This window comes from Mustela lutreola, chromosome 3 (genome assembly GCF_030435805.1).
Source record: "Mustela lutreola isolate mMusLut2 chromosome 3, mMusLut2.pri, whole genome shotgun sequence".
In the NCBI taxonomy this organism is placed as follows: domain Eukaryota; kingdom Metazoa; phylum Chordata; class Mammalia; order Carnivora; family Mustelidae; genus Mustela; species Mustela lutreola.
Window position 1 is genome coordinate 151,759,513 of NC_081292.1, and position 27,937 is coordinate 151,787,449.

Below are 27,937 nucleotides of genomic sequence, written 5' to 3' on the forward strand. Positions count from 1 at the left end.
AATCTTTAAAAAAAAAAAAAAGAATAGGTGAGAATGCTTGGTTTACAAGAGAATTTTGAAATCTGTGATTCTACCAATCAAAAGATTATAAAAACTTTTATAGAATCAAATAAATTAATGTTATTCTAGTTCCAGCTTACCTCTCTGCTCCTCTCAGTTAATAGGGAAAATTTGAAAATTATATTTATATATATATATTTACTACCCTAAAAATATCTGGAAGTGTTAACATGAAATGAAAGACTTAGACCAGGATCATCTTGGGTATCCTAAAAAAAAAGCTTTTTATAAAGCTTTATAAAGCTTTAATTCTTATAAGATCCACTAATCTTATTATGTTCCCCAAAATATCTCCAGCAAAATATGCTTCTGATATACAAATGCAGTATTTGTTTCTTAGGAAAATGAGCTTGAATGATCTTCTGGATAGTTACCGTAACTACTGAGTAATGCTTTACTTTCAATGTTAAGTTGCATTTCAATAAAGCTTTGACCTTATCCTGGGAAAAGGGAAAACAAAAATTTCTAAAATTTCATCTCAGTATCTCTCAGTGTTACAAATTAAAGGGATAACATCTTCTTAAAGATTTAGCTCTTAATAACTTCCTATCACAAGAAACAAGAAGCTAAAGAATATTAAGGACCTATGACTTAAGCTGATACAAATTATTTTAACTTCTTATTCAGATTGCCTCAAGAAAAGAGTGGGAACAGTTGCCAGATAAATATTTTTTTTCTTTGACCTTTTTCTCTTTTATAACATAGGGGTTAACTGTAATTTAGTTTTATATCACTACTTAGTGAATGATAATAACCATCTTTAAGTGAAACAAATTCTCAGTTGATGGATCTCAAAAATGATTCTGTCTAAATCTTGACTCATATTTGTCTAAAATTTAACTGTTAGTGCATTAGAAAAATCTATCAGGAAATCTGGCTAATCAAAACATCCCTCACCCTTCAAGTACTGAGACTTGCAGAGCAAACACTGGACTACCCAAGTTAGACTAGCATGATGTCTTATTTCAGGCAAAATTCAACCCCTAGTTGCCTTTACTTCACAAACTTAGAGCATTTCTCCCTATTATTTTTTATGTACAGCTGCTTGTCCTTAGAGATGAGAAACTAGTTCCAAAATTACCTTATGAAAAAGAGAATTTGGATCCTACTTCTCAGAGAATATCTCATTTAATCAACTCCTTCTGAATTCCTTCCATACTAAAGGCTTAATAGTGTAAAGACTATCACCAGAGATCCAAAGCCTTATACAGTGCTTAGCATAAATCAGACCTTCACTGAATATTTGTTGGAAAAGTAAAAAAGAGTGGATATCAAAGAACAACAAATAAATGAAGAGATATTCCATGTTCATGGATAAAAAGACCATAGATCCTGTCAACATGTCAGTTCACCCAATGTTGATCTATAAACTTAAAGTAATCCCAAAGTTCCAGCAAGTTATTTTGTAATATCAACAAATTGATCTAAAATTTGTATGGAGAGTCAAAAAAAAAAAAAAAAAGGAAGAAAAAAATAAAACAAAATAGCCCACACTATATTGAAGGAGAACAAAATTGGAGAACTGATACTACCCCTCTTCATGACTTGCCATAAAATTACAATAATCAAGGTAGTATAGTGTTGGCAAATGAATAGACACATAGATCACTGGAAATAGATATCAGAAATAGACTAGATATAGATATAAATATAGATATAGATATAGATATAGATATGGATCTTTGGCAAAGGAGCAAAGACAATTCAATGGAGAAAAAACTTGTCTTTTCCACAAATGGTGTTGGAACAAATGGACATAAACATGCAAAAAAAAAAAAATCTAGACATAGAACTTACACCCTTCACAAAAACTATCTCAAATTGAATCTCGGCATAAATATGAAATGAAAAACTGTAAAACTCCTTGGAGATTTATAGAAGAAAATCTAGATGCCTTTAGGGTTGGCATTGACTTTTCATATGTAGCATCAAAATCACAATCCAATAAAGATATATTCATAAGCTAAACTTCATTAAATTTCTACTCTGCAAAAGAAACAGTCAAGAGAATGAAAATACAGGCCACAGACTGGGAGAAGATACTTGCAAAAACATATATCTGATGATGTGTGGTTTCTCAACACATACAAAGAACTTAAAACTCAGCAATAAGAACATAAACAATTAAAAAATGGCCAAAGGCACTTAACAAATACCTTGCCAAAGAAGATATACACATGGTAAATAAGGGAAATCCTAATTAAAACAAGAAAGAAGTACCACTATATGACTATTAGAATGGCCAAATTCTGGAACACCAACAACACTAAATGCTGGCAAGGACTTGGAAGAAGAACTTTCATTCATTGCTGATAGGAAGACAAAATGGTACAACTACTTTCAAAGAGAGTTTGGTAGTTTCTTAAGAATTAAGGACTCTTACACATGATCCAGCAATCGTACCTCTTGATACTTGTCCAAAGGAGCTTTGAACTTTTTCTCTTTTATGTCCACAAAAAAATCTGTATGCGGATATTTAGGGCAGCTTTATTCATAATTATCAAAAATCAGAACAAGATATGTTTCAGTAGGTAAATGGATAAATTGTACTCATCCATACAATGGAATATTATTCAGTGTTGTAACGATATGAGCTATCAAGCCATGAAAACACATGAAGGAATCATAAATGTATATTACTAAATGAAAGAAACCAGGCTGAGAAGGTTACATACTGTATGATTCCAATTCTATGACATTCTGGAAAAGGCAAAATTACACATGGAAACAATAAAAAGATCAGTGGTTGCTTGTGGTTAAGAGGGAAGGAAGGATGAATAAACAGAGCACAGAGGATTTGGGGGGCAGTACAAATACTCTGTATGTAATAGTGGGTATACGTCATTATACATTTGTCTGAATCCATAAAATATACAGCACTAAGAGTGAAACCTAATACAAACTATGTACTCTGAGTGATAATGATGTATAAATGTTAGTTTATCAATTACAGCAAATGTACCACTTTGGTGGGAGAAGTTGATAATGAGGAGGGGGACTATGCATGTGTGGAGGCAAGGGATATTTCGCTGTATCTACCACTTCATTTTGCTGTGAACCTAAAATTGCTTTATATTGGAAGGAAGGAAGAGAGGAAGGAAGAAAGGAAAGAAGGGAGAAACAGAGAAAGAAGGAAGAGAGGAAAGAAGGAAAGAAAGGAGAGAGAGAGAGAGAGAGGGAAAAATGAGTGCATAAATGCAAGGAATATAAATAGTAAATGGTTTCAAGGTCCATGTTATATAAATTATCTAGAAGTCATTTTTCTACTTTATGTTTTCTTTATTTTCAACTTGCAAAGGAATGTTAAACTTTGGGTTTTACAAATGCAAATAAACCATTAGCTTTGTTTTCAGACCCTTGACTTCCTATAATTTGATCACTGTATAATCTATGTGTTTAAAAATATCATATAGAAAATCATTAAAATAAAAAAGAAAGAAAATCATTAAAATATGTGATCTAGGGACGCCTGGGTGGCTCAGTTGGTTAAGCAGCTGCTTTCAGCTCAGGTCATCATCCCAGCGTCATGGGATCGAGTCCCACATCGGGCTCCTTGCTCTGCAGGGAGCCTGCTTCTCCCTCTGACTCTGCCTGCCATTCTGTCTGCCTGTGCTCGCTCTCGCTCGCTCTCTCTCTGACAAATAAATAAATAAAATCTTTAAAAAAAAAAAATATGTGATCTATATTATGGTCAGTACCAGCAAGTTTAGGTAGTACTTTTAGTTTAAGAGTTAATCTGGCTACTAATTATCATTTTAATAGCTCTAACCTCATTAAAAAATAATATTTCTTATTCCCACAACTGTTGTTTTACTGAAACCATACATTCCATTCAAACATCTAGTATTGCCAGTGGTGTAAATGTCTAATGGAATACAAAATATCATTTCCTTATTAGGACAGTTTATATTGTCTCAGATTACTAATATTTCTTCCATTGATGACTTTAAGAGAATATTCTAAAGCATATTGTGAATTGTGACACTGACTAAAATTTGAAGACTAAGCAGTGGGATCATTTTTTTTTTATTAAGAGTCATGATAACTATTGGTAATTGCCTGCTTGCTATCCATGAATTACTGAGATAAGGAAATCTATAAACCATAGTAATAATTTGGGGCATATACTATTTTCTGGTATTACAAAACAGTATATAGTAAGAACTCAAAAAATTGTAGGTTATAAATAACATATTATTATCTTCGTTCAGTTGTTTTTCCTAAAACCGAGTTACCTAAACTTAGAGTTAGTTTAGAATGATATTATAAATCTGCATAATTCTTTGAGGCAATAAGATAAGAAAATTCAATGTCTGGGCATTTAGGTATCCCCATTCTCTTACTCATAGAAAGAGTGTAATTGAGGGTGAGAGAGTGAAAATAAAATTAAATTGCTTTGGTTTTAAAATCAGAAGTCCAGGGATGAAGTCCAGAAATCTCTAATTTAAGCCTCTTGGATGATTCTGATTCATGCTATAGTTTGCAAACCTGTAAAATATAATATTCTTGTACTGGAATATAATTGTGCTGATGAGTACAATTCACTAACTAATAGGCTGAGAAAACAGTGTTAAGTCAACAGGTATTAATGGATAGCTAAATATAAGGCCGTGATTAAGTCCTAAGTCAGTAAGGAACTCATTAAAGCACAGTCATGGCTCCTTCTTCCAACTACTTGTTATTAATTAAATTGTTAAGTTTCAGAAAGACCTCTAGGTATGGCTTTTCCTGGTTTAGTATTTGATTATTGTTATTAATTGTCTTAATGGTTTTCAGTGCTTAGTATTCTCAAATAATTCCTGATTTATTGTGATGCAAGGATGTCTAAGCTATCACAGTGCTTTTACTTTTCATAATGTGCACAAAATTGCTGAATGGGATAATATGTGAGTTTTAAAGCATCTCTATGCTGCATCCATTTTGATGAAAAATGATTGTGTTGCCTTTTAAGAATGTCAGAATGATTATGTAACTTTTATGGTGCTAAATTATTTTGAATATAACATTCTTGGTAAGGAAAAAAAGGGTGCTTTAAGAAATTACTTCAGAATCTTACTATTTTTTTTATTCCAGAGTTTGCTTCTGTAAATAAAAAAGAAAAAGAAAATTACTTTGTTGAGAATTATCATCTCTGCTATTAATTTTAGTGTCCTCAATATTTATATTAGCTTCAAATATTTAAATCAAGAAAGAAAACCTTTTTTGTATTTTAAGTCCCCAATTATAAATTCCTCCCCCATTATTTATTTAATTTGGGGATAGTTTTATTTAAATCTACAAAATATTGGGCATTTGTTTTGTAAACATATTTACCCATTTTCACATTAGTTCCAAATACATCAAAATGAATTTTTCCTTCTTTTAAAGATGAACAACACTTGTCTGTATTCTTGCATAAACCTAAATATAGATTTAAAAAGAAATAAAACATAAATTTTACATCAGAATGTGAAATAAAAAGTCAATATATGCATGTACTATTTGAGTACATTTTCCTTTTCCTACCAGGAGAGACAAGCCAGCAAGAAAAATCTGTTAAGTACTGTCACCTTAAAAAATCCCTTTCTAAACACAAACCCCCTGACACACAAGACATAATTTTTAAATAAACAGGACAAGCATACAAGAAAACAGGATAACTTATACTACTCTTGTACTACTCTAAAGCTAGGAGTTCTTCAAAGAGCTTTAAATGTCATGAAGGTATCAAAGGTCTGGCACTTTGACATGTAACATTCATGTCAACATTGATGATTATTATATTTTATATTCTAAAACACAGGAATAATAGGAGCCATTGCAGCTTTTTGTTGATATTGTTAGTGTTAACAAGTGCTATTCTTGTTCATCTGCATGAATAATGTCTTCTAAAAACATAGTAATTTGACCCAATAATGCACTATTCCATTATGGGTGGATAATAAATAATATTCTTTACTGTGACAGTTGGGCTAAATGCTTCAAAGTGCACCTGGTGGAGTATTTGGAATTAGGGCTTGAAACATCCTGGAATTCAACTGCTTTAATCAAAGTTTTGAAGTTAGACATGATGGGTGAAGATATGAACTAATTAACATAGGTAATAATAGCATATACAATACAAATTGAAAATACTAATGATGATCATAACTTGCCTTAAAATGATCTAGCAAAAGCCCTTGGTTCTTTCTTCTTCTACAATACTGCACCTGGGCAGCTCACCTTTCTACACTGGGGAAGTTTTTTTTACCAGCCATCCTTTTTCCTTCTTTTTAGAAGGTTCAGTGTATGCCCCTAGGCTCCTGCTAGTTTGTTGTGATGATATGTTGATAAGAGCTCTGTTCCTCTGGTAAAAGATAAAATATGCATATTTCTATTTCTTGCATTTGGAGGGTTTGAGTTGGTTCTCCCCATTCTGAAGCTATTCACAGTGTCTGTGTAGACAGTGTATGTGTATGTGTGTGTGTGTGTATGAAATGAAATATTTTATATTTATAGTATAAAACCACTCTCTTACACTTAGATAAGCCCGGTAGGTACATAAATACAGAAAGGACAGATGTATAATTGATGGTCCCTGGGTTTCCTAAGCCTTTAAAATGAAAACCAGGCACAAAAATTGTTTTTACCAAAACTGAAAATGTTCTGTGTGATAGCAGTTTGTTTCCTTTGCACCTGTGCTTTGCTGTAATACACAAATTGGCTCAAATTTGGTGTTTGGTAACCTTTGAGCCTCAAAATGTTTAAGTACTCTAAGGATGAAAAAAGGGGGGGAGGACTTGAGCATTTATATACTCATATTTGAGTTTTAAAATTTTTGGTTTTATAAATACAAGATAATTTTTGAATAGAACCAACTGATAAAATAGAAGAGACTACTTATAATGACATGCAAAACAAGTCTTCTAAAAATTTAAGATCTTGGTTATAATGATTGATGATATCAATGTTTACCTAATCTTTAAAAAATATTAATTCATTGATTATGTCCCATGCTTCATATCATTTCACAAGAAATAGGTAACTGCCCTAGCAAAGATATATGCAACTCAATAATAAAATATTTTTTCCTGAGACTAAAACAGAATTTTACTTTTTTACAAAAGTTAAAAGGAATATTTATGGAAAAAAACAATATATACATCATTCAGACCCCATAATTGCTATATTTGAGCATTGAATTTGGCACTGAATTTCTTGACAGCTTAAGGAAAATGTAGAAAGGGCCAGTTAAAAAGGAGAAAACATCTGTTTCTCTGGGGAAGCAAAGCTCTCCCTGGTACTGAAAAAATAAAATACATTTCTTCAATGATTCTTCACTCAGGGGGTCTTTGGTGATAGATATATAACTAACTCTGCTCAAATACAACCCAACAGAAAACTGGTGAGAGAACTCATTTTTTATAGGGTCCATCATTGAAAATCATCAACAAGTATTAAAAGTCTATTCGTTGTTCTATTTCAAAGACAAAACTGAGAATTTCTAGCAAGAATGTCTTTCAAAAAATCCTCTGTTATTCCCATTTCTTTCAGGTGTATTGATGATAAGAAAGTTGAAAATTCTTTTATCTCTCAAGAGTTTGAGGTACAGAAACGTTCTGTCATTAATTGGGAACCAGATTTTTGAAAATAGGAAAAACAAACCAAGAATAATATTGGCCATTATCAAAAACCCAAAAGATAACAGTTGTTGAAGAGAATGTGAAGAAATTGGAACCATTGTGCACCATTGGTGGGAATATAGATTGATACAGCCACTGTTGAAAACAGAATGGAGGTTCCTCAAAAAAATAAAGCCAAAACTACATGCAATTCAGCAATTCCATTTCTAGATATTTATCCAAAAAATTAAAATCTGGATCTCAAAGAGATATTTGCATTCCTGCGTTCGCTACAGCATTATTCAGTGGCCAAATTGTGAAAAAACCTAAATGTTCATCAGCAAATGAATGGGTGAAGAAAATATGATATATACATACAATGGAATATTATTCAGCATTTAAAAAGAAGGAAATCCTACAACATGTGACAATATGAACTGACTTTGAGGAAATTATACCAAGTGAAATAAACCAGTCACAGGACAAATACTGCATGATCCCACTTCTATGAGATAATCTACATGAGTCAAACTCAGAAACAGAGAGTAGAATTGTGGTTGCCAGGGGCTGGCGTTGTGAAAGGAAGAGAGGGAAATAGGGAGTTGCTAATCAACAGGGATACAGTTTCACTTATGTAAGATAAATTAGTTCTAGAGATTGTCTGTACAACTTCATGCTTATAAGTAACAATACTGTTTTGTATACTTAATTCTTTTGAGAATAGATCTCATATTAAATGTTCTTATAATGAAATATATATATGTTAATATGTATATATTTGTGTATACACACACACACACACACACACACACACATAGATAAAACAGGTATTTGGTTTCCCATATATATAATTGTTGTTAACTGTTTATATTTTGTTTATTGTTTATATGTTGTTTATATTTTCCATCTTCATTATTGAATTGCAGGGTCCCCTTATGGGTCCTACACTTTTTATTTACAGTTTAGTGCCTGGTACATATTAAGCACTTGATAAGGAAAAAAAAATAGTATAAAGATTGTTTTAACTCTTCCATTAACATGTTCTATAAGACACTTTTCTATTTTTGAATCTTAAAAATGGTTTTGTTTAAGACAGTATTTTTAAAGAAAACATTTGAATAGAAGACTTATTCAGACTGTCTACTTTTTAAGGAAGTGACAAAACCAAAAAGACATAAGGGGTTCAATGTATATAGTGGATTATTTTGGTTTGAACCAAAATTTCAACTATTGTGTATTTGGATTAGATCTGTCACTATATTCTTAAACTAAGGAAACAAAGCATTCACAGAAAATGAATCCTAAAATGTTGTTTAAGATTATATCACACATTATAGAATGTGCAATGAAGACTTTGAAATAGCTATGTATAATATTCTAAAATTTGTGTGTGTCACTTTAAGAACCTGACTATATTTATAGCAATTATAATGCAAATGAAAACTTTGGCAAAATTTATCTTGTTTGAAATTCTTCCCAAGAGTGTTAGCTCCACAACATTTCCTTCAGAAATTCTCCAGGACAGAAAATAAAGAAAAAAGAAAAGAAAAAAAGAAAAAGAAAAATTCTCTGGGAGAGTAAATTCACAGGAAAAAAAATAATATAAATTTTAAAAAACCTTTGGACCAACTGCTTTTATTTTCTTGTTAAAATACTTTGTTTCTAAAATAATTATCATTTCTATCCCAGCTCCAGTGAGACCTAGGAAGGAGGGTATTATCTTTAATGACTTAAGCAAAAATGAAAGATACTATTTACCCCTAGTGTCTAGGGAATCAAAGGAGATGTAAGGAATTCATAAGGCCTCCAGAGCAATGAACTTGGAATGATAGGTAATTTAGTACTGGACATTAAGTCATTTTCTCGATGCGTGTGTTCCACTGATCAGCCAGAAAAATGGTACTGTACAAACAAGCTTTTATCTAAATGTTGTAAATTTCTGACTTAAAAGCACAATTGTTTGGTGTTGTAAAGGAGTTCAATAAACATTTACAAAAGAAAAAAAATTAAAATAATTAAATAAGTAAATAAATTACTTTTTTTCTAGAAAGAAAGTTTCTATTACAGAAAACAAAAAAGCTATAAGTTATATCCACATATAGTATATATAGGGCACAAGGGGACAAATCTTCTTAACCATCGTTTTTTCATTTACTGAAAACAGATAAATTTGTATTTCTTTAAAGAGTGTTTAAATTCATATTATAAACAATATTATTCTTGTCATTATTGTACTTTATCAAGCAGGAAAAAATCAGAATTAATCTCCCTTTTAATTCAGAAATGGGCCACTATAGACAGCTAATGCAACAATTGAAATCTCCAGATCTATAATGTTATATACCTGATTAATTTGCATAATATTGCTGTCTGACCTTAAATGAACTTCCAGTTCCAGCTGCACGTCCAGTTAGCAGCCTTAGTACAAATAGGCTTTGCCTTAAGCAAAATGGTGCTCTTGCTTCTGGAACTTACAGCTGCCTGTGGGTCCATGCTGCCCACTGTGCTATCACATTTAAAGATCGACATTGACAACCTCATTCCCATACCATTAACATTTATGTTACAGATCAGGGGTTTGCAACAGTGGCCCACAGGCTAGAAATAGTCCAAAGATTCCTTCAATTTCTTTTCATTTTGTTCTCGACAGTGTTTCATTTGAATGCCCCTGTGTGTCTGTTCTGCTATAGCCCCAGTCCAGCCAGTCTTGTTTTCACTTACAGCCCATTACACTCATTTATTATAATCACTTGGCCCCTGAAGATATGTTAGTTCTTCATCCCTATGACAGCTCTTGTTTTCTGCTGAGTAATGTTAAACTTCTCGGTTCAAATAGAAGATGTTGATATCCTAATATCTACTAATGAATGGATCAGTTCTCTTAGGTGACTTATGTGTTTTCCAGAAAGAATCACAACATCATAATGTAAGGACGCCAAATAGATAACTGACTCTGATGAAACATTGTTGGGAATTTTTAAGAACAAATCGAAGTTCATAGCAAAAGACTACAATTATTGGTGACCATAGGCTGTGAGAGATGAGAATATATCAACCTTCTGTGGTTCCAGTAGACGCGACTTCGCCATATTATTCCTTGTAATTAATGTACTTGTCATATTGCCTTGCCATCCTTCAACTAGATTATAGTCCAACCAGGTGAGTGTGCATCCTAAATGCATGTGTCCTTGTGGCACCTGCCTCAGAGTTTTACACATGGAAGCCTCCTTCTCAGACTGAAATGAGATTAAGTCAGGTCAGAAAAGGAGATATTTTCTGATCTCCTATCTCTTGCGGCTACTTTATATACAAAGGGATTAAAAATTTAAAAATAAAACTTGATTAAACAAAAACAGGTTTTCTTTAAAGTCCTGAGTGATGACTATCAAACAACATGAACACAGCTTATTTTTCTGAACCTACAGTTCTCTTATAGATACCCTGCTGTTGCTAGTCCACAGGAAAAATGGCTTCTTAAATGTTCACATATGTGCCATGCTAAGCATAATGTAGAGTATATTATACTTAACTACTACTGCTACTACTACTACTACTGAAGAGCCACGGGTGGTATCCGTCCTCAGAAATGTTTTTCTGAGGAGGGTAGAAGACATGGGAGGGGAGCCTGAGTAGGTCAGCAGGTTACGCAGCTACCTTTAGCACAGGACATGATCCCAGGGTCCTGCGATCGAGTTCTGCATCGGGCTCCCTGTTCAGAGGGGAGTATGCTTCTCCCTTTCCCACTGCTGCTTCTCTTTCTCTATGTGTGTCAAATAAATCAGTAAAATCTTTTAAAAAAGGAGAAGAGATGGGAAATACTATCATGTATCTTATTTATTATACCATCTAAGACAAGCTGGGTAATATATGACCACAGGTCAGTAATATAACTGTGTTACATAGGGAGAAAACCTCTAAATTTGCTATGATTAAGGAGGTGCCTGAGCCCACTAAGCTCACCTGAGGCAGATGGTTAAGTATGTCACTGGGTAAAATACTACAATCCCAATGGACTCTCATTCATTCGCATCGATGGAAAGGTCTCCTTGTTAAACAGTGTTGGGCGTGCTGTCTATCATGTGTTGTGCTATGGCTTGGCCCCTTAGGTACCACAGTCAGTCTCTCAGGAACTCTTTCAGATTGTGATGCCCATTTTACAAACAGGAACAGTAAGAGTCAGAAAAATTAAATGACTAACCCAATATTGAGACATGGATCAGCGGTAGATACGAGATTCAGAACCCAGCCTCTCTGATTCCAGTAACTGTGTTCTTCTTTTATTGTAATTCATGGTCTGTATAAACAACTTTTTAAAAAGCTAACTTACTGGAATTTCAAATATCCCATTTGTTTGTTCCTTGGGCCTAATTATGCTTGTCATAGGATTTATTTTTTATTTTTTGAGGCAGCATTTTTTTTTTAACTTTTCTCTCTTGCACTTCACAGAAGTAAAATAGCTGACATCCATCTGTGATTCTCTGCATAGAGTACGTGCATGATTCTGTGCTCTTAGATTTGTTCATAGGTAGGACAGGACCTAGGATGCTCTCCTCTCTCACTGTAGAAATGGAACCAGTCAGAGCAAGGTGTTCACAACTATTATCTTAAATTGTGTATGAATCCCGTAGACATAAACTCCTATTTCTCAAGATTAAATAACGAGAAATGGTCTCTATTCTACAGAGGTTTCACAACGCATCTCAGTATGACCAGAGGAACCTTCCATGTCATAAGTCTAAATGTACAGCTTCTCTGATAGTCTTCACCTTTGCTAGATTTAGAATTGTAGATTTTCAGAGCTAATAGTCAGTGAATACAAAGCATGGATCCTGAAGTTAGGACTCAAGAACTGTTAGGAGTCAGTGGTGGGGCGTTGCCCTCAGGACCGACTTCATCCTATTTTAACCATCTAACCATCCTATTTTAACCATGTTAAAGGTGTTCTTGGAATCAAAACAAGAAATTTAAAACATACCTGTGTTCTAAATTCCTTGTAATTGTTGCTGCTTCCTCTCTCTATTCTTCTCTGTCTTCTCTTTCTTCATTACCAAACTCTCCTGAAAGTGTAAAGTTTTAAACAATTTCATTCCAATTTATCCACTAAATTTTGTAATGACAAAAAAGATCTTAATAGAAAGTAATTGTTATCTAATTATTGACCATATAGTATTAAATTATTGATACCATACAAGGCAAACCTTAATCTGAAGCTAATTAATAGTCCTTTTTTATCTACGAAATGAGTTCATTGCCAAAGAATATAGATTTTGTGGTTACTTATTCATTTTAATGATATAAAAACTAAAGCATGTTCTTAATTACTGACTGGGCAAAATAGCTAAAAGTGCAATGAATAACTTAAAAAGAAAAAAATGGAAAGTGTAATTTCACTGCTTCTGATATGTATTTTACTCAAGGTCATGAATCAGAACTTTTAAAACTATTAAAACCACAGGATATCAAGAAATAAAATTAATGTGTTTCTATACATATTAATAAGGTCATTTGTCTATGTCAAATTCTTCTAAGACTTAAATCATGCTACAGTTCAAAGTTAGGCTTTTTGAAAGGCATTATCGTGTATTAATAGTAGGAATACATAAATGATACAATAAAAATTGGTTTGGTAAGTCTCATTAGTACAATGACTTTAGGCAATTTATTCAAGTAAAAAGTTCCTCTGAGGCTCTTTTCTCATATAGGCAGTAGAAGCAGAATTAAGAGTATAAATGTATGGAAGAACATATGTGTGAGAGAAAAAGAAAACATTATAAGGACAGTAGTTATTGCATATTTGTGGAAATTACTCTGACAATTAATATATGAGTGCTATAGTGGGTATATAGAGGCTACAGCTGTAACGTTTTCTCTGGTTTTTCTCACAGTCTTTCTAGACCAGCAATGAGAGGAATTGTGTTTGAGGAGGGGAGAGGTGATACTATCTGCAATTACTTGTTGGTTATAGTCAAAGAACAAGGAGTGATTTTGCATACACATATATCAGACATTAAGTATATGATACTTCTGAGTCAGTCCCTGACACAAAGATGATCAAATTCCTTCCTCCTCCCTCTTGGTCTTTTCTTTCCCTTCCTCCCTTCCTTCCTTCCTTTGCTAGCCAGCTAGCTATCCATCCATCTATCTTTATTTCCTTATTTTGCCATAAAATTTCCATTCAGGGTAAACATGTTTTTTTAATTTTTAAATTTTTTTTTTTAATTTATTTGACACAGAGAGAGAGATCTCAAGTAGGCAGAGAGGCAGGCAGGGGGGGGGGGTGGAGAGGAAGGGGGAAGAAGCAGGCTCCCTGCTAAGCAGAGTCCCATGCGAGGCTTGATCCCAGGACCCTGAGATCATGACCTGACCTGAGCTGAAGGTAGAGGCTTTACCCAATGAGCAACCCAGGTGCCCCTTTAAGGCACTGTTAAAAACATTATGCCAACTTTTATTCAATCTATAAAATTACATTGGTTTTTAAACTTGTTTTGCTTCTAGTAGAAGTACGAGAGTTCTGAACCCACACTTCCAAGGGCCGAATACTGGCTCTGGGACCACTTTGGATTTTGCATCCTTATGTGTCCTTTCATAAGTGACTTAGCTTTAGGCCTGTTCTTTTGTCTATTAAATGGAGGTAATAATGTCTATCTGCTGGGTTTGTTGTAAGGAGGAATTGATAGATGTCAAGCTCATAGAATAGTACCCAGCATGTAGTACTCTGTGAAAATTGGTTCATATTGCCAGTTTTAGTAGAAGTTTTCAGAACCATTAAAATCATTAAATTATTAGAGAATTAATAGCCTAATTAAAGTGGTACAGTCACAAATCAATATCCAGATTCAAAAGATTCTAGATTCTAAGCAGCCCTGGTCTCAGACTCTTACCTGAGAAAGTTGTCCAAAAGAACCAAAGAACTCAACAACAACGGCGATAAACAAAAGTAACAACTAAAACAAAAATCCCACCTACTCCTGCTCCCCCCACAAAATAAACAAGCAAAAACTCCACATGCACCCTGAATGGGAAGTAGTATTGGAAGCCAGAGAAATAGAAAAACGAAAACACAGAAAGTCTTCCTTTTCAACTCACTTACTTAAATGTCCAGAGAGTCAGATTAAACTGACTACAAAAATTCCAGTGAAGGAAGTCTGGATAACTAACCAACAGCGAATTATGATCATAAATCAATAAAAGAGTGAAATGTTAAAAAAAATTTATATAAAATAAGTGGTGGTGATATACTAAAGATTATCATACAAAACAAGAGCTACAATGATAGAGTAAGAAGTTAACAGAAAAGTATGGGTTTTATTAAAGTGCTGTATTTAAGACCATCGATCTTATGAACAAATGTTGCTAACTGGTATATTTGTCTCAGGCTAAAAGTGATTCATAGCACTTAAAAACATTGGTGGTTCTCAATTTATGCTGTTTCATGACAAGCTAATATTTCCTTTCAAAAGTGAAATATATGTATAGATGACAATATTTTATATGAGTTTAAAAAATAAAAAATTAAGAAATAGTGCAGACTCTTTTTTTTTAAAAGATTTTTTTTATTTGACACAGAAAGAGAGATCACAAGTAGGCAAAAAGGCAGGCAGAGAGAGAGGGAGCAGCTCGCTGCTGAGCAGAGAGCCCGATGCCAGGCTCAGTGCCAGGTCCCCAGATCCCCCTCTGAGCTGAAGGCAGAGGCTTTACCTAGTGAGCCACCCAGGTGCCTCTAGGGCAGACTCTTTGAATAGCAGAGTCCATTTGTGTTGTGTCTATGTCAGCTGTTACTGGTGAATTGAAAACAGAAGTTGGAAGAGGTCTAGGAGACCACTCTCTCCCAAACCACCTCAGCACCTTTCCGTATCCCCCTTTCCTCCTCTTGTGGGCTGGTCATAATGCTGTGGAGATGAACAAGGAGTTAAAAAAACATTATATTCCATTGGTCCAGACTTAACTCTATTCTAAATTAAAAGCTTATGAAATACCACTGTTAGTAAAACAGGACAATTTTGTCAAAGTTTCCTTCTTCCCTTATGTATGTGATGAAGTTATACAGAATAATAATGTATCCTAACCAATGCCGCCCATGGAATCTTTAGGAAAGGAAGGGAATCTAACCTTTATCAAACACCAGACTGCATTTGACCCATCACTGCAATCTTGGGGTTAAGGTGATCTGCCTGCTGTTTTTGTGGATAAGAACAATGAAGCTCAGAGAGTCATTTGCCTGATGTTGCCAAGTTTGCAAAAAGGTGGCTCTGGCGTCCTCAGGCTTTAAGCTCTTTCTAATACTTAATGGAGATATTTAAATAAAATAAAGCACAAAACCACTCAGCTTAAAGTTAATTCTTCAGTGCTCAAGTCAGTGTCTATGTAATGGACAATAGGAGAATTAACATACCCCTGGTAAGGGTATAATGAGAAATAAAATATAAAATAAATAATAAAATAAATTAAAAATGAGAAATAAATAAAATAAAATAATGAGAAATAAATAAAATAAAATATTATTTCCATGCCTAACATTACAGAGATTGAAGGAAGGAATGCTAATCTGTAGTTAATATGCCAGGGTCTGCACAGTGGCTTTGTCACTTATTGGTGCTAAGAATATGGGCAAACTGTTTAACCTCTCAGAAGCTCCATATTCTGTAAAACCAGATCACAGAATAGTCAGGAGGATTAAGTAAAACAATGTAATAGAGAATCTACAATTTTTCTGCATATTTCAGTTTGAAATGTAAATGAATGTCTGACATATTCGTCAGCAATGAATAAAATGAATAGAGGATCTATAATATATACTAGAGAATCTATAATTGAGAATCTATAATATATATTAGCTCAATCAATTCTTGTTGACTTTGTGTCAATAGTATTGAGTAACATCTAAGTCTTTTTTTTTTTTTTTTAAACCTTAATTTACTGAAGACTTCCACTGCTCTCTACAGGCTGTCTGCATTTCACCAAATCCAAATGATAGAAACAATGTAAATTCAGATTTAATGGGAGTTTCGCTTGAATAAAAATCAAATGAATTCCTCAAACACGGTTTCTTTTCAAAGGATATCAACATATGTTTTACTCAAACATAGTCGTTATTAGCACTTTGAGCCGCAACTAGAATGCGGCTCAATACATTTAGAAAGGAGAAAATCTGAAGTCTGGAATTACTGATGAATAAGTCAAACATTCATTTACATTTCAAACTAAAACATGCAGAAAAATTCTCTTTAATGTGGGTGTCTTATGTTCGAAGCTGTGGTATTAACGTATAGACTCTGCTGAGTTTTAGTGGCAACACTAAATGTATTCATCATCTTAGAAATGTCACCTTTGGGGGATACAGCTAAAAGGATTGGTAAAATAAATTTAAGAGACGATATTTATTCAATCTAGTTTCACGCTGTCTTTTCTTAAGAGTGTTTGCTGAGGCATCCGACTGACAACTACATCTCTGTCAACATCTGCTCTCATTTCCAAATGGATTGTATTCAGAAGCAGAAGTTGGGATTAGATGGTATTCTTAAACCTTGGATCAGGCTATAAAATCAGTATTCTGTCTGCTACAATAAAGCCTTCCTGAAAATACCTCAAAACATTGTTGGCCTAAGCCAAGGACTTAACATTCCTTTTTCAGTTTTCCAAAACTTGCCAATAATTGCTAAGTTTATCAAATGTTGAAGCAAATGGACAATTTTTTGTAAATGGATTGGATCAGGAAGCTCCACTAACGAGTGGTCACTAATGAATGTTAAGGGATAAGGAATTTCTCAAAGACATTAAACCTCATATAATTGTGGGAGGAGCCATGGAAGTGAAGTTCAGAAACAACAGTGATATCATTAGAGAAGCAATCAATCTGAGAAACCACACACTTCTTGCTGCCAGGTTAGACTGTCAAGGGAAAGCTTGCCTGTGAGTTTTTCGGCAAGTGTTGCCTCTGATGAGTGGCCACCTCTGGATTTCCACAGTGAAGTGTCTAGTTGTGGCATGGCCCTAGCCATTGCTGGGTAACAGGGTCAACAGCTAGGAAGATACTAGACATAGAGTGGAGGAGAGTTGGGATGGACTACAACCTGCCATGTACCTGTCTATCACAGCATCTGGTGATGGTGACCCTCACAGTAATGCCTAGTGGACTACTCTACTTTCACCTTCCAGATCTCATGCAAGCTCCCCTTCTGATCAACCACATTTGGCAATCATACAGGGAAGGGGAGTTTGGAAGCATAGTTTCCAGCCTGACCAGATACACTGTTTAAACCATCCCGTGTTCCAAAGTGCATGCTATGGATGGCCATTCCATTGCTGGCCATGGTGAAGGCTGTTTAGTTTCCTGAAGCTATTTGACTTTACTCTTCTCAGAAAAGTGTAACAGAAACACTTGGAATCATTGCTGTTCTTACTACTTGGATGCTTTCTTCATTAAAACTCTCTAGGGGCATTGTTTTTTCCTCTATGGGAAAGTCAAAGTACTATGACCTAAAAGATTTTGAAGGTGAACTCCTCATGTCCTTTCTAATCTTATCTCCAGCCTTCCCTCTTCCCCCTCTTTAGCTCCAGCTACCTTGTCTGGCTCCCTCAGGTTTCCTTGAAAATATCTGACATGCTTAGCGTGCATGGGTGGCTCAGTTGTGTTGGGCCTCTGCTTTTGGCTCAGATCGTGACCCCAGGGTCCTGGGATCCCACTCAGTGGGGAGCCTGCCTCTCTCTTTCCCACTCCCCCTGATTGTGCACTCTGTCAAATGAATGGATGAAATCTTAAAATACACACACACACACACACACACACACACACATATAATTTATTTATTTATGTGTGTGTGTGTGTGTGTTCCTGCCTTAATGCCTGTACTTTGCTGTTCCCAAAATGCTTTTTTCTAAATTAATCCATGTGACTCATCCCATCACCTCTTTCTAGTCTATTTTTAAATGTCAACTCCTCAGAAAAGCTTTTCATGACTATTTTATTGATAACTGTACCCCTGGCTCCCTGTTTATCTTTCCTAATTTAATTTTTTACATTTTTCTCGTTTATTGTTATCATATATATATATATATGTGTATATATATATATATATATATATATATATATATATACACATATATATATATATATTTGTGTGCTCTCTTTTCTCCCTCATTAGAATGTAAGCTTCATGAGGGCAGAAAGTATCTGTTTCATTTACTACTATGCGGGGCACATGATGAATATATAAGCCAGTAGCAACCCCACAACTATTTGTTGAATCTGTTTAATGAAATAACCAGAGTTACAAAATTGTTTGACCTATTCATAAGGACCATGCAGAGATTTTGTGTTATGAATACAAAGAGTAAATTTAGATGCCAAATTTCAAAATTAATAATACTAGAAAAATCTGAATTCCAGGTAGTTTTCATTTTGACTTTCATGTCACTGAGATGATACTTTCAACATAAAGGAATATTTGTTGCATTTACTGGGCTATTTAATTTTCCCTTTGCAGGGTTTTGAAATAGCTACTCATAAATGAAAATTTTCTCAGTCATGATAAGAAATTTGCTGTTTTTTCAAAGCCCTGAATTAGTCACTTTTCCACCTGATCCCCCTGAAATTTTGAAAGTTTGAACTTTGAAACTTAGGCAAAGAACAGTTCAAAACCAGGGGTTGGGGCACCTGGGTGGCTCAGTGTTAAGCATCTGCCTTCCGCCTCTGGCCCTGATCTCAGGGGCCTGGGATTGCCCTGCATAGAGCTCCCTGCTCAATGGGAAGCTTGTTTCTACCACTCGCCCTGCTTGTGTTCCCTCTCTCACTGTGTCTCTTTCAAATAAATAAATACAATCTTAAAACAAAACAAAACAGCTGTCTAGTTTTACCTGTTGATTTCTTATGTTTGACTGTGTAGCCACTAATCTTTAAGGACCTCATGCTCAAAAAGTGCTTTTGACAGAAAGTTATATATAGCTAAATCCTAAAACATCTTTACCTATTACCCCACTGTCCTCCTTTCTTCTGCTTTTCATTTTTTTTCCCCACTTTCAGTCTAATTTTTATCTTCCTCATTCTCTCCTGCCGTGTTTAATTGTTTTCATTCTTCTAGGTCAGGAAAATATGCATAAATAATGTTGAGTGTTCATAAACATGTGGATGTAGTTAATAAACATAGGGATTTAATAAATATGCAAATTAGGATTAATAGGCAACCCAAACTCAGTCTGTTGCCTTACCATTTACTGTAGGCTCACTTTGTGAAATTTTATTTCCCTAAGCCTCCACTTGTTTAAATAGTAATAAATAATATGGATTCTATCTTTATGGGGCTAAATGAGTGAATACACATGAAACATTTAGCACAATGCCAAATGAGTGAATATACATAAAACATTTAGCACAATGCCAAAGACATTAAATTCATGTTGTTATTAATATTACTATTTAAAAATGTAGATATATGTTTTGTATATAATACTTCATCTCTCTTGTCTATTTCCTCAAGTATAAAATGGGAACATCTTTAACCTCCTTTTCAGCTATAAAACTCTGAGTCTACACTATAAAGCTTAAGAGTAAATTTATGTGTTTGCATGTATAAAAGTATGATACAACCTCTATTGAATTATTCCTTAAATTGATTAAACAATGAAGGTAATAGAATATATAACATCCTCATACCAGTTTATTACAGTCCTTATACATGACTGATAGCAGTTACTTCTTCTGAAAACAAACTGTATTAATGTAAGGCAGTACATTTTTCCAAATTATGAATTAATAAGATTTTCAGTTTAATAAGTAGTTGAAAAAATGTCTTCTGAAGGAAATATTAACCTTACAAATACATTCTCTCCCCCAAATTCTAAGTCAATTGTTTGGAACTCCAAAACCTTTTATAGAAATTTAAGGTTAGAAATGGAGGCCACATCTCTTTATACGTGTATGGACAAGAATGGTTTAGAAGAATCTGAAAGTTATAGCTGGACACTGTCACAAAATTTATGGGCTATGCCACAAGACTGACAAGGTACCAGTTTTTTACCTTCATTTCATCTCAAAATTTCAGTATTTTCTGCTGCTCCCCTTAGGACTCAGTGACTCTAAGTGTTCATTAAACTACCCTAGCACTGGCACAATGCATCGATTTTTGTAGTAGTAGAAGATTAGGAAAAAAAAACCTACAAAAGGAGAACTCGTCACATGCATGAGGCACAGCCATACTGTGGAATACTATGCAGCACTCAAAAGGAGTGTGGCCGCTCTTTGTGTACTTATGTGAAACCATCACTAAAATACTTACTATGGAAATGGAACAAGGCCTAGAAAGGTCTGAATAATAAGCTATGATTTTTGTTCAGGAAAATAATGTTTCTATGTATATGTCTGTGGCGTTCCACAGAATAATACCTATAGGGAAGAGAATTTTCTTGGAACAGGAAATGAAGAGAGAGACTTTTCTTGCTGTTTCTTATCAGAATGAATTTATAAGCACATAGTTTGACTTCGTATTCTCCATCTCCTTAGATATATTTATACCATCAACACCCTTAATATACTAATCAATCATTGGCCAGAAGGATTTTGTTTAAAATGCTCAACTGCAACAGAAGGAAGAAGAAAACAGACATACCATGAGGAAATAGAGGCAATTGAGAGGGGAAGAGGGTTCAAAAGGATGTGTGAGAAATTATTTATGGTGGAAATAAGATACAGAAATAAGAAAAGAGGAAAAAGGTAACACTGGATTATGCAGAATTTCTTTAAGAGTGAGGAGGCCTTGGAGGAACATGCTTGGTTCAGACAGTTTTCTGCCAGCAGGTGGCATCATGAACCCAAAACAGTTTGGATGCCAGGTTAGTATGGGTAGGGATGGGTTAGTGATTGGTAGAGGGAAGGTAGAAATGAAACGACTTTTGGATTTGTCAGAAAAATAAAACACAGTGAATTATAAGTTAAGACAGAGTTGACATAAGTCATGAAGTCAGCAGTAATTTCTGAGTTGCACTAGAATTTGAGTTGAATTACTGAGGAAGCTGAATCCTCCAGAAATAGAAAAAATAGTGAGCTTCTCTCTGATAAGGTGTCAGAATAATGGAATCAAAACTGGCAGAACAGTAAATGCACATAATTCCATGGATAAAATCTTCTGTAATAGACATAAGGTTCGTGCCTATCTCAGTAAATCATGTTGCGCATTGATGTCTAATAGTATATATATTAATTTAAAATGTGAATGTCTAAAATAAATCATTTTCACATGACATAAATGTATCCATTTATTGTATCTATTTATTTTCTATTGATCCATTTACACAATTTAATAATTTTGAGTATTTTAGATCAGGCTATAAAATAATTTTTTGATATCTATTCTATGTAGGGAAGAATCTTTTGAGTCTATTTATTCAAAAATATTTTCTAGTTACTTGTCCTGTGCCAAGTTCTATGTACTGACAACAAGATGATGAAAACATAGAGCCCCAACCCTCATGGTGTATGATTATGAGAAAGTAAAGGGTCTGAAATAAACCTTACCGTTATCCTGACATGTTGCTTGTTGTTGATGTAATACTGACAATTAATTAGTTTCTTTAATTCTCCATTTATTAAAAAAAATATTTAGGGAGGATCTCACATGTACTCACTACAGTTTAAGGTGCTGGACAAATAGAAGTGAATAAAACAGATAATAATCTTTGACCTTGAAGAACTTACATATCAGTTTCTTCAGATAAATAACATAATAATCATTTCCTTGCAATAAAGATTAAATGAAAAAAATACACATATGGAGTATTGAGATCAGTTCTAGGAAACAAATAGGCTCCCAATAAAAAGAGACTCTCTTCTCTTCCCCTTTAATTTATTGAGATTAAGTATTTTTTCCTACAAAGCCTGTGGACGGAAAGGTGTCTGTTTTTTTCGATTTTTGTATTCACAATAAGAACTCAAAGTTTATCAAACTGTTAATATTTTTATTTGGATAAGTGGTAACAAATAACACTGGAAAGTGAGGCAAGAGACAGATCTTATTTGATAAGTTTAGGAATCTAAATTCTGTTCTGCAAGCAGTGAGGAACCACTGAAGGATTTTAATCCAGATGTTCGGAGTTCAGATTTATAACTTAGAAAAATAACTATGCCAGCAGTTAAAGTCAAGAGAGAAATTAAGGGAGCCAAGGAGGTGGAGCTTGGGGGTGGAGTGGATGAGAGAGGAAGGAAAAGGTTCATGTTTGGAATAATTTTTGTACTCAAGAGTTCTGGAAGTAGATCATTTAGCTCAGGGAGGTCTTGTATAGTTAGAGATGTGGGCTAAGAGCAGACCCCAGGGGAATACAATGTCAGTACAATTCAGTTATGTAAACGATTATTGAGCACCTGCTATGTGCCAGGTGTTATTCTAAGTCCTTGAGAAATAGTGACGAATGGGTGCTTGAAGTTTACATTGTAGTGGAGGGAGATAATAAACAAACAAAATCCAGAAGGCAGTATCAGTCAGTGATAAGGGTTATGCGAGAGTTAAAAGAGGTTGATGTGTGAGAGAGTAACAGGAGGGCTAATGTGGATCAGTGATCACAGAAGCCTCTCTGGAAGGCTGTCTAAGGTCCATATGGCAGGAAGAAGCCAGGCCTAAGAAAGTCAAGAGAAAGCCTGCTTTGGGCAAAAGGATATATTGATAGTTAAAACAGAGAAAAGAGAGCTGTCCAGAAGAATTGAAAAAGAGCCCTCAGAGTGATAGCTGGTGAAGGAGTTTAGTATTGCTGTCCAAGATGAGAGAGGAGAGCCTTCAAAGGAAGAGTGATCAACACTGAATCAGAAAAATCAAGTTTAAGAAAAGTCCATAAACCATTGGTTAGGTTTATTAATGGTGACTTTAGCAAGGGTTACAAAAAGGAAGGGTGACATTCATTATCATCTGCAAGGTAGCTATGTTATTTTACATTTTATGTGGCTGTTCACTTGAGTCTTTGCTATAACAGTAATACTACTATAATCATTTTATAGATGAAAAGACCTAGAATCAAAGATGTTAAATATATTACCCAAGGTCAGACAACTAATAAGTTGGTATATGAACTCAGTTCTAACTACAAAATTCAGTGTTGCCAACATTATGGGTGTGAAAGAAGTGAGATTGCAGAATGTGGTTGGGGGGTGGATAGAACAGGGAGAAAGTGAATATTTTGTGTACATAATTCTTTCATGACATTTGACCCTGAAAGAAAAGTTATGGAGTGGGGGTGCAATGACCTCTTTGACTTGCTGAATTGTGTGTTTCATTAACAATATTTATTTTATATTGTTTAGTAATCTATAAAATCCCTGAAGAACAAGTGAAAGTTCGTATTTTTATTTTATCCTATACCAGGGTTTGATAAACTTGGTCTGTGGACCAAATTTGGCCCACTTTCTGTTTTCCTAAGTATAATTTTATTGTAATAGGACCACACTCACTCACCTGAATGTGCGGCTCACATTTACATATTATCTCTGGTTGCCTTTGAACTATATTGACTGAGTTGAACAGTTGCAAGAGACCATGTGATTCATACAGCCTCAAATATTCCCTAGCTGGCCCTTTACAGGAAAAAGTTTGTCTATCCTTATAGGGAAAAAAGAGTTGTTGAAAGTTGTTAGCAAATGAAATGGATTCTGTGGAACATAATAATGGTATATGTAGAAACAAGATTTTAACATGGCTGTTCATACTGGGTGGATGTGTAATCAATTATTTTGTTGTTGCAGGAAAGAAGTGATAGGAGACTTCCCAGGTGGGGCAAGTGGGAAAGGATAGATGTGGACTTGGGTGGTTGATGGAATGGAGTTGTGAGACAACATCAGGGGTGATCCAGCATCAGAACCAGGTGAATGAGTGCAGAAATGGGGAAGCTGAAAGGCAAAGATTAGAGGGGAAGAGGGAGAAATTTATTTTAGGAGTGTGCAATGCATTGGGACTCCGGTTGAGCATTGGACTGTGGGTTTTGGCTCAGGTCATGATCTCAAGGTCATGAAATTGAGCCCTGTCTCAAGCCCTATGTGGCACTTCTCTGCTCAGTGCAGAGTCTGCTTACAACTCTCTCCCCATGTTCCCCTCCCCACTGCTATATCTATCTCTCTCTCAAATAAATAAATAAATAAATATTAAAAAAAAAAAAAAGACATGTGTAATGCATTGAATGTAGCACAGTACAAAGAACAGACCTGAGATCTGTGGAACCTGGGATGGAGTCCCAGCTCCCAACAGTACACAAGTGACATTGAGAAAAGGACCTTTCTCAGCCTGTTTCCTTATCTGCAAAATAAGAAAAATGATGGTTTTTGGTGAGGTCAAAATGAGATGTCTTGTGCTTAACATTGTGTTTGGGACATATTTGATAATTTTAGCAATAATAAGTTATTATTATTATTGTCTATAAAGTTATTATATTTTAAAATACTATGGAAATTAGGCCATCATAACAAGTTTTGCATGACTTTAAAGTAGATTTCATTTTTATTTGTGTCAAAAGTGAACCCTTTGCTTGACTTTGGCCTATTTCTCCTTATTATTCAGTCATCTTTTTTAATACTTTCTTAATAGACAATTTGTCATGTCCATGCCCAAGTAGGAAACTTTCTAGCATAACATCAATTTCCTTGGCATTGAAGAATAAATTTAAATGATTCATTAGCATTACAAAATTATTTGTTGAAATTGGTATGATTTTAATGGAATTAGAGGATACGATCAGATTATTCTCCTCTGAAAACTTAGTACTTTGATTTCGCATTTATTTTTATTTTTAACAAATGTTTCAACCTCAGCATTTGTCTTTCTACAGCAATTCCAGGGCATAATGAGATTGACATGGCCACCTACCTAGTCACCCAGGAATACTTCCAGTTGATTTTTTTCCCTGTCTTTGCCCTTCTAATCCTTACTGATCATTATATGCTTTTTATATACTACCCATGATTCAAATACCAAAACCAAAATTAAGTAGAACAAAAAAAACATTTTTATAGTAATTGTCAATGAGTAGACTTTATACATACATGAGTGGTCATGATGTACAGATTAAAGATCTGTAAGCTATTATACCCACAACATACACTACCTTATAATCTGTCTTAGCTATTGAACTTTTAGGAAATAAAAAAGAAACTTTCTCCTTTCTACATGATAGAGAAACTAATTGAGACTCAGATGCAGGGTTCAAATAGCTAGGTCAATTTTATTACCAGTGAAAACTAGGTTTGGTGAGTTTGGCTTAGCTGGAAAGTAAGTAGACCTTATAATACTTTCTGTTAAATTGCACCTTAAGCATTGCTTTTTAAGAGAGGGGTGAGAACCAAGAGTGCCAAGCTAGCAAAAGTTCTCCGCATGGAAACATTAAGTATAGGGAGTAAATGTTTACTCATAACATTAGTTTGTTCTTAAAACTCTTTCTTACAGTTAAACACATGTGAGTAGAAGAACATTAACTGTCCAAGATTATTCTCAAGCAGAGCAATATAGTGTTTATCCCTATCCATTTTGATATTAAATTTCCTTAAAAAAATCTTTTTTGTTAATCTTCTTTTATTGTGTCTCCCTTGACATGTATCCTCTTATTGTTCATGTATTTTCAGTTGTTCTGCATTCTGATTTTTCCCACACCACTGACATTGGTATTTATTTGATTGCTAATCTTTTATCTCTCATGCAAACATGATTTAACTTCAACATGATTTCACCTTGATGGGTACTATGGTGGCTCACTGGGCATTTGGTCTTGCTATATGTGTACATTGCTGCCCTTCATGCATTTTGGTTTATCCTTTTAAGCAGTTTGCAGTAGTTTAAGCTTACTTGCAAGCTCTTTGCTTCCAATCTTTTTTAATGTACACACTGGGTTTATAGTTAATGATTCATTTACCTAATACACACCAAAAAGGTTCATTATGTAGGTCAAAGCTAGCTCTTTAAAAATTTTTAGGAAATAATCTTAGAAAAATCAATCCTTAAAAAAACATGCTTCAACTCAGTATTACATTCAGCAGGATAATACAATTAATGTTAATTGAGTTTGTGTCACTAGTTTACCTTGTTTCTCATGAGGGACCAAAATAAAGTACATGGTACCATTTTCTCTATGACATCCTGTTGTGAATTTACTCAGAGCCATGTGTCTTAGCTCTGGTTAAAATCTTGGCTCTTCTGCTGGCCTTAAAGACATTGAAAAAGTGCTTCAGTTTCTTAAGTGGCAGTTTACTTCTTTGCAAAACAAACCCCATAAGATTGCTAGAGAGTAAAATGAGATAATATAGTTAGTATATATATGGTACTTAGCATAATGCTTAATTATTTAAAATATATTCAACATAGATTAGTCTCAACTTCAACATTTACTCCTCCACTTTTCATGCCCCTGGAAGACAGTACTCTGTTGGTGATGCTTGTTTAGTAAACAGTAGAATAATAATAGTAGAAAAACAGTTAAAGATTCCAGAACTCCCTTATATGATAACTCACTGGGCCTGTATGTATAGGATATGAGATCATGAGTGTTCAGTAGGCTCTAAATACAAACTCCAACTCCAAAAACAGAGCGCTGAGAACAGGGAGAGAGAAAAAGAAAATAATTGTTGGAGGGCATGGGTTCATAGAGAAAACTTCTTATAGAATAGTTCATCCTGTGTCCATACTTTCCTCAAGTCAGGAAGTTACTTCATGTTTCTCTACTGTGCATTGACTTTTATTTATTTATTTGAGAGAGAAAGAGAGCACAAGTTGGGGAGGTTGGGCAGAGGGAGAAGTGGGCTCCCCACTGAGCAGGGAGCCCGATGACAAGGTGGCTTGATCCCAGGACACCAAAATCATGACCTGAGCCAAAGGCACATGCTCAGCCGAATGAGCCAGACTGGTGCCCCTGTGCATGGCTTTAGTTAAAGCTCTTTGAGGAATGAAAAACAGAACCACACCTCAATATCTCAAGTAGAAATGGAAGTGGGACAGTAGCAGATATTTTAAGGATATGAGAGCCAATCTCATTGCTATCCAAGATCACAAAGTGAAGCACAGTCATATCCCATGGACAGGAAATGAGGAATTGTTAAATCCGGGACTGAGTTACTCTCTCTTTCAGAGGTCACTTGGCCTCCTGTCCTCTCGTCTTTCTCTTCTCCCTTCTAATCCACCCTCTGCACCCTGGCTTTCTTTTCTCTCTTCCTCTCTCTCTGCCTGTCCCTTTTGATTCTCTCCCTCACTCCCCACACCTCCTACCAACATTTTTCACTTGTACTTGGTCCCAAATGCAGTCTTTAAATCAATATATCCTTTCAACTCATCACTCAAAGATAGTTG

General features: G+C 34.6%; 1 protein-coding gene and 1 long non-coding RNA gene across 2 annotated transcripts in view; one reads left to right on the forward strand and one right to left on the reverse strand.

Annotated features, from left to right (window-relative positions):
• KCNH7 (potassium voltage-gated channel subfamily H member 7) overlaps window positions 1–27,937 on the forward strand; it is a 505,381-nt gene that overhangs the window by 34,240 nt on the left and 443,204 nt on the right. The window lies entirely within an intron of this gene.
• LOC131827161 (uncharacterized) lies at window positions 15,232–26,869 on the reverse strand. The gene is made up of 3 exons (XR_009351921.1): window positions 26,678–26,869; window positions 24,814–24,904; window positions 15,232–15,529 (listed from the first exon to the last, which is right to left on the reverse strand). It is a non-coding gene; the product is annotated as an uncharacterized LOC131827161 (long non-coding RNA).